The sequence below is a fragment of the Helicoverpa armigera genome, chromosome 5, assembly GCF_030705265.1.
Source record: "Helicoverpa armigera isolate CAAS_96S chromosome 5, ASM3070526v1, whole genome shotgun sequence".
In the NCBI taxonomy this organism is placed as follows: Eukaryota; Metazoa; Arthropoda; class Insecta; order Lepidoptera; family Noctuidae; genus Helicoverpa; species Helicoverpa armigera.
In genome coordinates, this window is record NC_087124.1 from 583305 (window position 1) to 597808 (window position 14504).

Consider the following 14504-nt stretch of genomic DNA (forward strand, 5'->3'; position numbering starts at 1 on the left):
CTGAAGCTACTTATGAACAAATATTAGACAAAATATTAAGCAGTAGTTACTGTCCAACTACTACTTTAGTTGTACTAATTGGGAGAAGAGGAAATGCCACTGTTAAAACAGTAATTAAATACTTTGAGTGTTTATCGCAATTAAATGTAAATAAAATAGTTTTATATGCTTTTCCCTATGGCAAGGGCTTGTCGCAGACAGAAAATAACCATAGACATAAATGCAATCTTAAATTGCAAACTATGACATTGTATAATGAAAAATTCAATTTTATTGACTCTAATGTACTCATTAGTAATAATTATTTTATGACAAATGATAATTATTATATTTGTAATTTTTATAAAGGACAAATAGCAAAATCGCTATTTTATTGTATTTTGAACAAAGCCAAATGCTTGGCTAACGATACTGCTCCTATTGAGCAGTCTAGTTTATTTTTTTCACAGAACTTGGAATTAGTTCCAAGTGATTTAAACTCCACCACCAGACAATAGAGCCAATCTCTAGCAGTCAATCAATTATTTTGAATTGTGACATAAATGCAATTATATGTTCAAATATAAATACCACAAATAATGTTGTTACTTCTAATCCATCAAACCCTTTGAGTATAAATACTAGAAACAAACACAATCTGAATATATTCCATCAAAATATTCAAGGTTTGATTGGTAAAGAATTGGAATTGGAGTTGTTCATGAACTGTAATAATATAGATATTTTATGTTTAACTGAGCATTGGCTTAAAGAGCATCAGTTCATGTTTAGCTTCAAGAACCATTGTGTAGGCAGCTCGTACAGCAGAGTAAATATAATACGTGGTGGTTCTCTAATAATTCTTCGCAATACTATTAAATTCAAAGAACGGAAGGATATTGTGAACCTTTCTGTTGAGCGAGTAATTGAGATATCATGCGTTGAGCTTGAGCAGTTCATTGTAATGAGTGTATACAGGCCCCATGTGCAACATATACAATTTTGAGAAGCATCTGGAAGATGTATTATTCAAAATTTCTAACAATAATAAAACAGTTGTCGTCTGTGGAGACTTTAATATTAATATACTGGAAAATACTGCTATTGTTAATAATTTTATAACTCTGTTTCAATCATACAACTTGTACAGTACATTTCTCGAGCCGACTAGAATAACTAGCACTAGTGCTACATGTATAGATAACATTTTACTAACTTAAAACCTTTACACAAACATATTTTAAATGTGTTAGATTCTGATCACTCTGGTCAATTAGTTACCTTTCCCATGAAAACTATCAGAGCTCAGAGAAAAAATGTAAGTTTTATTCCTGTAAACAAACATCGGTTGGAACATTTTAAAAATAACTTGATTGAAAAACTGCCTGAATTGCCCTATCATGATAATCCTGATCAAGCTTACACCCTTTTATTCAACTTAATTAATTGTGAATTTAAAAAAGTTTTTACTACTAAGTCCATATCTGTTTGTGATCAGGTAACATTTAGTGATTGGGCAACGCCGGGTTTATAAAAGTAGACAGAAGTTATTTGAATTATACTATGAAAGATCATTCAATCAAGATGAAACATTTAAACAGTATGTTAAAAACTATTCAAAAATATTTAAAAGAGCCTGCACCTCCGCTAAATCAATACACATAAAACATAAAATAAAAGCTTCTGGTAATAAAATAAAAACTACGTGGAATATAATCAATTCAGAAATAGGCCGATCCACTGTACGGAATCGAGACTTCCACTTAAAAATAAACAATGTAGACGTTAAGTCGGACTTGGGGGTAGCATCTGAGTTTGAAAATTTTTTCACCAATATCCCTATTTTAACAACCAGAACTCTTATGTCGTCTTCCAGTTCGGCTTTTACAATATTAAAAAATTGTGTTGCGGAATGTGACAAAGGTTTTGAATTCTCAGTTGTTAGCTCTAAGGATATTATTCAAGCGTATAAAGATCTCGATGTAAAAAAGACTGCTGACCTTTGGGGATTGTCAGTTCAGATAATCTCATCGATAATTGAAATAATTTCACCTTATTTAGCAACTGTGTTTAACTCTTGTGTTGCATCTGGTGTTTTTCCTGACTTAATGAAACTAAGTAAAGTAATTCCATTGTTTAAATCTGGTAGTACAACCGATCCATCAAATTTTCGGCCAATTTCAATTTTACCCACTTTGAGTAAAATTTTTGAGAAGTTAATATTACGTCAATTGTTGAGCCATTTTAATAGAAACAATTTGTTGCACACTAAACAATTTGGATTTACCAAGGGTCGTTCTACTACGGATGCGGGCGTGGAATTGCTTAAAAATATATTCGAGGCCTGGGAGGATTCGCAGGATGCGCTCGGTATTTTCTGCGACTTGTCCAAGGCTTTTGATTGCGTGCACCATGATATACTCATCAGGAAACTTCACCACTATGGTATCAAAAATAAGGCTCTTGACCTTCTGACTTCTTATTTGCATAATAGAATTCAGAAGGTAGATGTCAACGGTAAGAGGTCTTCTGGATCTACGGTCACCATGGGGGTTCCGCAGGGTTCAATTCTAGGCCCTTTTTTGTTCCTTATTTATATTAATGACCTTCCTTATCACATAAGGGATAATCACAAGATTGTGTTGTTTGCTGATGATACTTCACTCGTTTTTAAAATCAAGCGCCAACTCGACAATTTTGACGAAGTTAACAATGCACTCTCTAAGGTTGTTCATTGGTTTAATGTCAATAATCTTCTTTTAAATGAGTCTAAAACGAAGTTAATTAAATTCTCAACGCCCAACGTAAGGCAGTTACAAACTAATGTACAACTAAATGGAGTAGAGTTGAAGCCTGTTGAGTCAACGGTATTTCTTGGTTTGACCGTTGATTCCAAACTCCAATGGGGCCCACATATTGTTAAACTGTCAGGAAAACTTAGTTCCGCCGCCTATGCTATTAAAAAGATCCGTCTAATCACCGATGTGGACACAGCCAGAATAGTTTATTTTAGCTACTTTCATAGTTCAATGACGTATGGGATCCTCCTTTGGGAAACTGTGCGGATGTTGAAACTATATTTATTTTACAGAAAAGAGCTGTTCGAGCCATTTATAATCTGGGTCCAAAAGTTTCTCTCAGAGAAAATTCAAAGAAATAAATATTCTGACTGTTGCCTCTCAATACATTTTGAAAATTTAATGTACGTTCATAAAAACATATCAAACTTTGTTCAAATGTCTGATGTTCATAGCATAAATACTAGGAATAAACATAATCTTGCTGTACATGCTACTCGCCTCCACAGAGTAAGCAACTCGTTCATGGGTCAATGTATACGCTTTTACAATAAACTTCCCAAAGCGGTTCGTGATTTGCCTATCAAGAAATTTAAAATCATATAAAATCCAAACTTTTGAAAAAGGATATTACAAAATATCTGATTATTTAAATGATAAAAAAGCTTGGGAATGAGCTGCTCGCTTAGTGAGTGATATCTTTTCAAATGCCTGTGTATTGTTACTTTTGACATTTAAATATATATTATCATCAGATAACATTTTATTAATGACATTGTTTATTGACATTTATATATTATAATTGTATTTTTTTTTATATTATTTTTTTTTATTATTATTGTGAATGTGAGTATCGTGTATGCGAGCAACATTATATATTCTTATAACATAAATACTGTCTGGCGGGTTTGAGTATTTTTGAATGGCCTACGCAAATGTTCTGCAGATCTGGTATCGTCGTGTGACAGGTCGTTGAGCTCCCTAAGATATGGTTTGAGCTACACGACGACTGATGCATGCGTGCCGTCTGTTGGGACTGGTCAGCTCCAGCCTGATGTGGCTCTTTCCTCAAAAGGCCATTCCAGACCGCGTACATGGTGACACTCACACATGATATTACTTGATTTATAACATGTTTGGACTTTAAAAGAGACTATGACCCTTGAGTTTGTTTCGGCGTTTCTTCTCAGGGATCAGTCAGTTAGGAAATGCCGACCTCAGCATTCTTAAAATGACGTGTAAAAGTGATGTAATGTCCAACTTGCAAAATAAACGATTTCAATAAACGATTTCATTTCATTTCATTGCATCTACTGTCATAAGATTATTGACTTACCTACCACACACATGTAAAAGTACATTGAAAATCTTCTAAAAATGTCTTCAACCTTTCCCCTAAAATCACCTCAATCTTATCACAGCATCTTCAAACAAAAACTCCAACCAATTGATCTTCACGAAATTGCTCAAACGTCTAGCATATTCTGGATCAATTATATTGACATTGCTGTCAGATAGTGCCGTCAAGAGTATGACCGGTGGATGTAGCCGTTAATTAATACTGGAGGGACGGGCGTCAGATGAAATTGACTTGATGCGGTCAAGCCTTGGAATATTTGGTGCTGGTAATCGTTGGAAATTGGTGTAGGCTTGTGCTATGTTTAATGTACATAGTTTGGAGAATTTTGTGAGAAAGGCGATTCAATGACGACCGTAGTGTAATTGAATGAATTTGTTTTATTAACAAACATAATTTACCTATTAGTAACGACGCGACGTCGGTTGTAACACTAGATAACTTAGAGTAAAAATCTTAAACATTCAAGATTTTTTCTAACTACAATGTAAAATTCCATTTCCAGTCACATTCGGTGCATCTTAGAATATCTTGCTGGCTTGTAAATATTTTTTAACTCGTCTGTTCTTATTTAAATAATTTCGTTTAATTACTCAAATGAAAAGAACATCAGTATGAAACGTTTATTTTAAACAAAACTTAGTGCTCGAAAAGATTGATGCTAATAACTAATTACTATCATTATCATTTAAAACAATCTACAAATATCAAACAAGCTATTAACATTTGAAAATTACATCAAAGATCTCATGACTTGTAAATCTTTATATTTTGATTATTTTAATTAATTCTATTTCTTTGAAATATGGCTCGATTAATACTTTAGAATACTCAGTTAACTTTAATGCCTTTGACTAAGATGTTTTTACTTCGATATTCAAGTTTAACTATATGTTTATCTAAATTGTAATAATTTGTAATTTTACGTACAATTTAATGTTTATATTCAGTTTAAGATAATAATATTTCTTTGAACTTTCGAAGGTGTTGTATTTTTAGTCATTAAAGTGTATTTTCTTCTCTTTTGATATTAAATACTAAAATATCAATTTAACAGTTTCAAATACTGATTAATGTTTATTCTGTATAATTTATTGATTTTGTGAGAAAAACTTTATCTTTGAAATGTTTAATGATTTGCGTTTGATTAATAATTTCAAACACTTTATTTTAAGTGCATTTTCATCCAACCGTCTAGGTGAATTTAACATTTTATAAGAAAAACAAGATGTTTTTCTTCTATGTAGGTGCGTTTTATTTAAAAGACCTGCAAGTATTCCTATGCAAAAAAAATCCACTATACTGCGTTACCAATATTCTCTAAGTCAAAACGCTTGATGTTGTTTACTTGGTAAGTCTTAGCATTTAAACAAAAAATTTAAGACCTAAGAAAACTACCCAACACATGTTTTCTGTTTCCTGACATAAACAGCGGTTCATTATTTCCCGCTTACTCTGTAGCCCCACAGGCGTCCTTAGCCACTGACAACTACCCAACACATGTTTTCTGTTTCCTGACATAAACAGCGGTTCATTATTTCCCGCTTACTCTGTAGCCCCACAGGCGTCCTTAGCCACTGACAACTACCCAACACATGTTTTCTGTTTCCTGACATAAACAGCGGTTCATTATTTCCCGCTTACTCTGTAGCCCCACAGGCGTCCTTAGCCACTGACAGCCACTTAGCGTGGCTCCCTCTGCTGGATAATCTCCGATAGTTTAAGTAATAGGTGACAACGGTAGCTCTCACCTTGTCATGCGCTCCTGGTACATTCTGTTGTGAGGTACTTTATTTTGCTGTGAAGTTTTATGTAGTCAATTATGTCTTGTAGATAAGGTGGAAGTCAGATATCGAGTACACTAGTGTTGCCTGCAGTTCTACTCGGGTCTGGAGGGAACTGCTCCCCGCACCTGGATAAAAAGTTCCAAGCTTCAATCTCTGTGTACCGCTATTCATCAGCAGTTTTGGCTCGAAAGTGCGACAGACATACCGATTTCCGATGTCATTGTGACCACTAACTAGCATTGGGAATGTTCAATGACATTTTTACCACACACAAAACATTAATACAGCATTTACAAATTAAACCGTCAACACCACAGCACAGAAACGGTCGAATAACTTGTACAAACGGAGCAACATTTACGAGCGTACCTCAAGCCGTTAGGAATTCATTTGGCCAAGTTCTTAGCATAAAATTATTCAATGTTTCCGTGTGAAATGCCTTCGCGTCCTGTCCTGCAGCGAAATGTATGCAAACTTGGAATATTATGTGCAGGAAGCGCCTCCGGAATTGCATGTGTGATTTTTACAGCCCCGCTTCTTTGAAAGAGTAATAAGAATTTTAAAATTCTTTGGCGTATCCTGCCAGTGCTTTTTTATGAGTTATTGGGGGAAATTTGATTTAGGATTAAGATGTGATGGGATGTCAGTTTCATGCAGTTTTACCTGCAGCAGTTTCCCAGGTGTCGGTTTTGGATAGGCTTATGGCTGGGTGGAATTTGAGGTGCTTCAAAAATCTCCGCATAGGTGATGATTTATTGGGAAATGAATGTAAAACGTCATAGCAGCAGACTGTAACTTTGATTTATTACTGGTTGTTTTTAAACGGTTTTATTTAGCTTACCCTGTTTGTTTTATTATTTATTCTTGGGTCAAATTTAGTAATTCAAATTTAAGTACCTTGCTGTTGTCAGATTGATCTGAAATTTGGCACACACCTTTAATTCCGATGACAATACAATATAGTAATATCAATAACATTGTAAATCCAAGATGGCTGCCGGTACAAAATGGCGGATTACATATTTTTCCACAACCCCCTCAATATGGGTATCAAATGAAAGGGCTACTCAAGTAGAATACTGTCAGCAACCCCAGCGGGGCCCAACAGGGCCAAGGCCTGCCTGGGCTGCGGGATTGTCCTGGTACATAAAAGGCCTACGACGAAACACAACGGTTTTTAATCAGTAAGAGTCTGGTACTCCCTCACCGCTGCTGACCCATATATAGAATGAGGAATATTCGGTAGGCATTTTCATTAAATACTAAAAACTAGAAAATAAAAATCGGTAAAAAAAACTTTTAAGTTAAACGGTTTTATCTTATGTGCACTGAAAACTAGAAAATAAAAAAAAACTGTTACTTACCTATAAACCTACATAGGTGGTCCCGGTCATATTAGACTAAAATAAAAACGTGGGGCCCATTACCTAACTATTGCTGTAATACTTTCTTCTAGAGGTATAATAGGTGTGGATTTCTACTTACTATAATCGTAACTGGAGATTTTGACAATCAATAATCAGCAGTAGCGGCTTCATCAGCGAACGCCGATCTCACGATCTACCAAAGTATAAAGATATGCTTTGCCATAGGTAGGATTTCAGAGGGCCCCCACGTTTTTATTTTAGTCTAATATGACCGGGACCACCTATGTAGGTTTATAGGTAAGTAACAGTTTTTTTTTTATTTTCTAGTTTTCAGTGCACATAAGATAAAACCGTTTAACTTAAAAGTTTTTTTTACCGATTTTTTTTTTACCAAAAACAACATAATGTCTCAGAAAAAAAACATGGTCGTTATTAACATCTTACCTACATCTAGGAGCACTTTTAAAAATTCTTCTTCAGCTATAATGCATCAGCGCATTACCGGGGAAGTGCGGTAATAGTGTATTAATGTTGCACTTAGCGCGATGCACCGAGATAACTAAGGTAATCACCGCTATGCAGAATGCAACGGACTCAAGCGGTTTAATACAAAGCGACTCCTTACCTGGTTTACTATAGAATTTCAATTTTTGATTGTGGTAAGGATTTTCTTGTCTATTGTTGCTGGGTTCGTGTGAATTACGTGTAATAGTTTAATTTGAGTTTTGAAATTAATCACCTGCCTAGCCTATTCCATCTATGTTAGTAGGAGCGGCTCTATTCTTCTATCTTACCGATGTAGCTGAGTACCAGTGTTTTAAAAGGAGCGACCGCCTATCGGACCTACTCAGCCCAGGTACCCGGGCAATCCAATACTCCTATGTAAGAGTGGTTTTCAGACTTACTGGCTTGTGACTACCCGTAAGGGCTCATAAGCAGGCAGGGCTCATAGAGCAGTTTTGTGTGGACCCTATCGCACGCCAAAGATGTTCGTTGACAGCAAATGTCAGAAGCCTTTAGTCCAGGCAAGTTTTGGATAGTTTCACTGTAGCTTATTTTTGTTAGTTTTATTTACCGTTTCCATAATATTTACATCTGTAAGACAAGCGCTGTGACGATATTCATGGCTTCTTAGCACGAGCCAATGCGGCTTGCCAGCGTCTCCGCTCCAGCAAACTTTGAATTATTTTCCAAACATACATTCCTCAACACTCACTACTCATACATATAGTGTATGGAAGATTTATGTTTATTTTATTTGAATAGAAGAGCTGTGCAAGTTAGATAATAAGAAGAATAAGAAGGAATTAAGTAAATTAATACGTTGTTCTTATCGAGTGAGCTGCAGGTTTAAATACCTAAAGAGTCTAAAGATTCATAAATTCCAACTGAAAGCCTCTGTCATGGAATACTTGATAACTAACAGTTAAATAAACTATTGAAGAAGAAACTGCTTGTATTGTAACATAACAATATGAAACTACAATAGCATTGGGCTATGGCAAAGATGTCGGCCTGGCAATCAAAAGGTCGTGAGATACATACGTCGTAAGATACATAGAAAAGCGTTTCCGAAATGAAAATCTAGTCTTCCACTTACCAATAAATATTCCAAAATTATCTCAACAATTTCGAGTTTTATTTATCTTCAACGTTGCTTTTTCACTAGATACTAAATACAAAGTGTGAAAATGAATTCTCGCAATTAATAAATGTTGCATACAAATTGATACAAAGTTCACAACTCCATACTCAAAGGATGAACTTTATTTTAATTATCTCTTCGTCTATTAGTTAGTGTATCTGGTTTCATACGAACGTTAGATACTTCTGTTGCTCACGAGGGATTAGCCGAACTCAAAGCATAGCTCTGAGTGTTTTGACTACAATTTCAAACAATTTCCACACATTATTCGAGCCAGAATGTAATACGATTTCAATTGTTAGGTTGTTCTGTGAAGTGCACTTTGGAACCCGTTTTAGGGAATTCGGGAGTTGAATTTTTGAGACATCGTGTTTTGTATTTAGTGATATTGTATCTATTATTATACCAGGTGACATTATTTTTTTCTTTCTCCCACGTTCCGCCAACCCCAAATGGTTGGCGCAATATGCTTTCCGCCTCCGTTCCTCTCCGTTCATCTTTCAGGCAGTCACCTTTTCTTGGTGTTAGATGACATTAAGCTTATTTAAATTAAAAGCAATGTAATTGGGTAAAGGCACATAATATTGCAACTTTTACTTCATTGGTATGTATTCCCAATGTCTTTATGATGTATGTAGTTGAAGGTGAGGCTCCCAGGTTTGGTATGGCAAACACAAAAGGCCCCGTCCTAACAAATAACACTGAAATATGTAACATGTTATATTGAACCTTTACTAAACACAGACAAGACACAAGCAATAATTCAATAGCCAGGATCCGAAGCCAGCCTTTCAATCGCCATATCCGTCGAGCATCCTTCACGCGGCTGACAAAGTTATGGCTTGGCGAGAATTTCCCTTGCAAATTCAGTTTTAGCCCACGGCCAACACTGCTTTCCTGCTAGCTTGTGTAGAAAAATGGATTCACGTGCGAAAAACTGTTTTATACAGTTTTGTTCCTTATTTTATGGGTACACCTGGGATATGAGAGGTAAATTGAAAGCGAGGAAGCTTCGACATCGTGTTTTTTTGTTAAGAGTTGGTAGGAGTTTAGCGTCGATGTGCACATTAAATTTTTAATGCTTAAGTTTTCAAGTTGTCAACTTAGAGTTCATTTAGCATTCATGCTTCTACATGATACTTGGTCATGTAAGACGACAAGTAGCACACACAGATACGGAGCTTGATCGTCAGATGGTCACCCATCCACCGACCGACTGTACCAAGCGCCGTATCCAATAGCTCCTCACATGGGATGTATGTGGCAAATTCCAAATCTTGTCCCCCTGTCATTATACCAATTTTGATATCCAATCAGAATTGCTTCAAATCAAGCTACCTATATTCTGATTTCTAATTTACAAACAGTACAGTTATGTGCGGTAATTCTAATGAATAGTTGAGATTTGCTCGCTTGCTAGTTATTGACTATCATTGGCTTCCCGCAAGTTAACTAATTGAACTGTGATTAAACTGCAATTTAATACCGGAACTATCGGTACGGTGGTAATACGGAAATAATCGAAGCGTTTATACCTGCGTAGGTATTGCAACTACATATAATATAAAGTCACAGTCAAGGGTTTTTTATAACAACTACACCTACTTTTCGGGTTTTTATGAAAAGATGAAAATGGAGAAGAACCTAATTTAGAAATCTCATAATGGCATCAAAATAATGTGAAAAATAGTACCAAAAATATGTAATAGTTTGTTTTGTAATAGTTTGTCTCCAAAACATTTATGTTGGAGCCTAGAATGAGAAAAGCTGTCAAGCAATCTGCATGTCGATTCTATAAAATATCACAACTCACTTCGACATCACTCTCACTTCGACTTCGATCTAAAGGTAGAATTCCGTGGACGCGACAATAGTCAACCTATGAAAATGTATGGCACCGTTGTCGAGGCCCGTGACAGTCGCGCGCGGCCGACGAATTTCGTAAGCTGCTCGCGGCATTGTCAAAAATTTAATTCTGGTTTTACTAAAATTCTATAGATGTTATTAAGCGCTAGACCATGTTGAGAAGCGTACGGCCGCGAGCGGCTCACGAAATTCGTCGTCCGCGCGCGACTGTCGCAGCCCTCGGCAGCGGTGCCATACATTTTCATAGGTTGACTTTTGTCGCGCGCGGCTGCGACAATCGCGACCCACGGAATTCTACCTTAAAGTTTCGTGATTGACATTGTCAAACTACACTAGCGCTACACTATCGAGCGTGTTGACAAGTTGAACTAAATCAAAGTCGAGATTTTGACAGATCTGTCAAAATCTGTCTATCTATAGGGAGGTAGGGAGAGATGGGCAGTTGGGAGACATGATCAAATCAGAATAAAAGGGGGGTCCTTTTATTCTGATTTGTGATCATAGTTTTGTTTTTTTTTTTATTGGGTAGTTTACGTTACCGACTGGTAGCGGTGTTCATCCATAGACTATCTGTCATTTCTGTGAGTTGTCAAGAACAAACACTCGTAAAAGTACTTAAATATTTTGTTGCGGTTTCGGATCGTTATAAAGAGAAAACTAATGAAAGGTATGTGTATTTTCTATTATTAATTATTGATTGTCAAAATCTCCAGTTACAATTATAGTAAGTCGATGCAATCCACACCTATTATACCTTTAGAAGAGTACTACAGCAATAGTTAATGGGCCCCACGTTTTATTTTAGTCTAATATGACCGGGACCACCTACGTAGGTTGACAGGTAAGTAACTATTTTTATTTTCTAGTTTTCAGTGCACATAAGATAAAACCGTTTAACTTAAAAGTTTTTTACCGATTTTTTTCATAAACTAAGTCAAAGTGTCCAATGCTCCCTATGGTAGGGAGGCTTGGACATACCATGTAATGTATAATTTGTAAATTTTTGCTCTTCTTCGTCAGTGAAAATTTGTGAGGTTATAAATCTGCGCGAAAAATCCTTTATAGAATCTTGTTTCAGGTACCGTTGCCAACTTGATCTAGAGACTATTATATTTAAAATAGTGTTTAAATAAAGTTCTAAGTGTTTTAAAGTGATTAAGTGCCTACCTTTAACGATGGCTAGAATGTTTTGCTTAAATCTTTATTAGAAGAAGCTCATGCTTTAGATAATTTAGAAAAGCGTCAACAATCTGCTAGAATTCGTAGTTTATCTTTATTAACTCGCGATGATGACTATGTGAGCATATATAGATTGTCAAAGGAGCTAATTGACCAACTGGAGTCTGATTTACTGCCCTGATAAAGCCCACAAAACGTCGAGGCAAAGGACTTACAACTCGTGTAAAAGTAAGTATTGACACAGTTTATAGTTGAAAAATTGTAATCAAGCACACAATAATAAGAAAAACACTTAGTTCTTAATAAGGAGTATTCCCTTTATGTGGTTTCCCCGCCAGCTGATATGTTTTCAAAAGACTCTGTACTTCAGTTATAATATTGGTATTCTCTTAAGCATGAAAATAACCAAATTGGTCTCAATTTTGTTTTCACTAAATCAGATAAAGTAGGTATTACATTTTTATTGATTTATTGTTTCACAGATACTATGTACTTTATCATTCTTGGCTAGTGGCAGTTACCAGAAGGTTATTAAAGAGGGCATCAGAACTTATTTATCGCAACCGTCTGCATCTCGTTGCATAAATGAAGTAGTGGAAGCTCTGAACAACCCGGCCGTAGTAAAAAAATATATAAGGTTTCCTCAAAATCAGCAAGAAAGGCAAATTGGCGCTGTCAGTATTTTTTTCGTAGGGTAAGCATAGATCACAGCACGAATTTAGAGATTTCTGTTTATTTTATACTTAAAAGCTGCCTCAAATTCCTTACAATAACAAATTATAACTAAAACATCATATTTAGCTAAAATTCTGTGTCAAAACTGATAAAATTAAAACTGATTAATCTCGGTTGACATTTTGTCGAGTGGGAAGTCACTAGCACAGCATTGGTCGATGTCGAGCTCACTTCACTTCGCAAGTGATTAGGTGATGTTTACAGAATGCAAAATCAAGGTCGTTCTGAATCGAATGCGAAGTGAGAGTGAATAGCGAAGTGAAATGCGAGTTGTTGTTCGAATTTTATAGAATCGACGTGCAGGCAGGCCTTGGCCCTGTTGGGCCCCGCTGGGGTTGCTGACAGTATTCTACTTGTGTAGCCCTTTCATTTGATACCCATATTGAGGGGGCTGTGCCATTTTGTGCCGGCGGCCATATTGGATTTAATTAAAGGTGTATACAAAATTTCAGACCAATCGGTTGACAGGAAGAGGGTGAAATTTGAATTACTAAATTTGATCCAAGAATAAATAATAAAACAAACGGGGTGAGCTAAATAAAACCGTTTAAATATCTCGTAATGTTGAAACTGAGTGTAATTTTTAGGAAAGCTCTTTCATTATATCTAGCCGAATATAAGAAATGGCAATAAAAGTTGATCATGATCTGTAAAATCTGATTTTTTATGCAATAAATTGTGAAAAAGTGCCCATCCCTCCCCTACCTCCCCTAAAGTATGAAATGACATTACGAATCGAAGTGAAATGCGAGTTGTTGATCGAGTTTTATAGAATCGCAGTACTGTTTCAATTAATGCACAATAGTGCTCTCAAGCGAAAAGATTATATTTTGTTCTGAAATTCAGTAGTCAGTGTCATACACAACGGAGAGGGAAAATATTTAAAATTCAGAATGGTTCTCGAAATTTCTCGATCCAAACAGCTTATAGGATGAAAAGATAAAATAAAGAGATTATTTACTGAAGAGTGTCCGTAAAAGTGGGATTGGGTATTTTATTTATTGAAAAGAAAAAACAAAAAAATAAGTGTTGTGCTTCAAAACCTGTGGATCATTCTAGGAAATGAAAATTCATAGAAAAACGCAGAAATAACTAAGTATTGAAAGGAAAACAGAGTACAAAATACTTTCATTTATTCTCGTACATCCTTTAAGTGGTTTTCTTAATTTTTCTCGGAATTTATCGGGAATATTACGGGAACCTTCACAATAATATACCTTTTTTTTTACTTTAGATATTTGGTAAAGCGTCATGCCTTTTTTCAAGTCAGATATTCCTTAAATAATAAATAAAATAAATGAGTTATTTTTCCCGCATTTTGAAACATTATTTGTTATTTTCATAAAAAAAAGTAATTAATCCAATTGAGTGTCTATTCACTGGTCTTCTTCTCGAAGTCGCTCGCAAATGACCAATAGATGGCGTCCGTCTACCGCTAAGGTCGAATATGGATACGTTTAGGACATTGTTGTACTCCGGTCTTCTTGCGCAAAATTCGGGTGCAGGACTCATCTCTCTGCGAGTGTGGACTGGATGAGGGTTCCCTGGACCATATATTTTTTAATTGTCCCAATAACTCATCTTTTGATTTATATGGTCGTCTCCAAAAACTGAAGATTCCTCTCCCTACTAATTTCCGTTCCCTCTTAACCTGTCCAGAACTGCTCCAGGCGCTATTGATGTCCATCCATCGTAATAATATTAAATTATAAACTCTGGCCTATCTATTTAGACCACTGTTTGTATAAATGTGGTATATATGTTACTTGTTTTATGTTACTAACATTTTGT